At 35.1% G+C, this 2,001-nt stretch overlaps 1 long non-coding RNA gene across 1 annotated transcript in view; it reads right to left on the bottom strand.

The window, feature by feature from the left end:
- LOC108368767 (uncharacterized) overlaps positions 1-1,350 on the bottom strand; it is a 5,873-nt gene extending 4,523 nt beyond the window's left edge. Inside the window, exons 1-2 of the long non-coding RNA XR_001848418.1 lie at positions 1,270-1,350; positions 309-315 (exon numbers count right to left, since the gene is read on the bottom strand). This is a non-coding gene — a long non-coding RNA (uncharacterized LOC108368767). The remainder of the gene's footprint in view (positions 1-308; positions 316-1,269) is intronic.
- Positions 1,351-2,001: the final 651 nt, after the last annotated feature.

Below are 2,001 nucleotides of genomic sequence, written 5' to 3'. Positions count from 1 at the left end.
TTCTACCAATTTGTACCAAACTCGGTGTGGTTATTGGGCTTGCCACATAGAAGCAAAACGTTGAAAATTATTGAAATCGAACTAAAATTACGACCGCTTTTCATATAACAGTGAATTTCAGAAATGCTTGAAACTTCAATATTTCGAAATTTAAGGACGCTAATTTACTCAAAATGGATACACCCCGGTTTACCATGTAGCGGTAGCTTTCGGAAAGGTGAAAAACATATATTTAATACTTGCGCCGGGTATTTAATGTTCGGCTCAGCCCGAACTTAGACTTTCTTACTTGTTTTTAGTTAATTTACTATTAATCTCCAGTTTGTTCACTTTAGTGTGTGCTGACTATGGTTGCCGTATGTCATTTTAGTTTGTACCATAATTGCCCTTTAAATATACCAAAATAGATAAAAATGCAGCAAGCTGAAATGTTGTTGGCCGAATTTGTCAGTTTTGCTAGGTTGATTGTTGAAATTAGAATTTTATAATTTTAAATGTACATTTGTAGCATCTACATAAATGTACATTTGTAGATATCGACTAAATTTTTTTTTGATCAAGGATGGGTGTTTGGAGGATATTCTCTTAGGGCCGGTTGTTCAATGTCTGGTTGACACAAATCGGAGGTAGAAGCTCCGGTTAAATACAACGACTGCTTTATCCATCACATGTTATATGCATGATGTCGAAATCGTCGATAACAATATTTAACTGGGAGGTGGTGACAACCAGATATTGAACAACCGGCCCTTATTTTTGAATGTGCCATGATGTGGTATCACAAATAATTTTGAGAAAAATATTTCATTGATTCCGATATAATTAACTTGTATTTTAAAAAGGTTTTTCGGTTCCAAAAGTATGCAATTGTATAAAATGCACAATCGGGGAAAATGTACCAAGCACAAAATAAATTGACAAATGACCCACCAGTGGCAACTGTGGAAGTGATCAGCTGTGTCGAAGGCTGTAAGTTTTTGCAAATTTTGCGTTCCCGTACTTCTGTGGATATTTTGTCTCTTTGAGAGCGAATGCTGCTAAATTCTCAGAATCTTTTCTGCTGGATAATTTTGTCCTCTCAATACGAGTACACACCTATTGGTTAGCCAATTTTGACTCAGTGAGGGCATTACGAATGAAGCTGTAGTGGGAATACCATATTAGAAAACTGTATATATCACGTTTGCGCTGTTTCTTAAGACTGGTATCAGATTTACACAGGGCAAGTAAATATGTATAAAGGTACAAAGAGTGTACGTTTTTTATTACAAACTAGCAGATCCGGCGAACCTCGTCCCACCCAAAATTAATTTTTTTTATTGAAACATTTGGTCCAACGTTTTCACCAGCAATTCATGTTCACGTTTGGTTTTGTGGTCGACAGAAGGCATGGAGGATTCCATTGCCATCTTAAATAACCTGACGAAAGCGTTATACCAGGACGAAGTCCTTGCGGCTCGATAGTGAATCGTCCTTGAATCTCTAGTATAGTTGGTGGTAATTTCTAAAATGGTGAGTATCATTGGTCCACCGCAATTGTTCTGATGGTTGATATAACGGGAGTAATTTGACTTTGATTCCTGATGCCTCCGGATCGACAATTTTAGCAATAACTCGGCTCCAGCGCCACTAAAAATTGTCATTAAAATCTACCAATTTCGTGGTTAATCTTTTTCAACACGTCGTATAATGTAAATCATCATGTAAAACTGTGTATTTAACACTTTTGACAGGGTTTAGTTTGACATGATAAAAATTGTTGAGTTAACACGAAAAATTTGTTGATTTTACCTGAAACATTGTATTTTGGTTAAATTTACAAGAATTATTGTTAAATTAACAATAAGTGATCGTGTTAAATTAACACGATGAAAACTGTAAAAATAACACCAACAATTTGTTGAATTTACCTTACATTTAATCGTATTAAAATAACACTAATTTATGTTTAATTTAACACTGTCCCCTCCCCCTGCTTTACAATAAATAAAATGCTCATTG

The sequence above is a fragment of the Rhagoletis zephyria genome, unplaced genomic scaffold, assembly GCF_001687245.7.
Source record: "Rhagoletis zephyria isolate East Lansing unplaced genomic scaffold, Rhagoletis_zephyria_1.1 Rzeph_scaffold_03304, whole genome shotgun sequence".
Classification (NCBI taxonomy): domain Eukaryota; kingdom Metazoa; phylum Arthropoda; class Insecta; order Diptera; family Tephritidae; genus Rhagoletis; species Rhagoletis zephyria.
The sequence above is the reverse complement of the archived record's forward strand: the minus strand, read 5'-3'. Positions and strand labels throughout refer to the sequence as shown.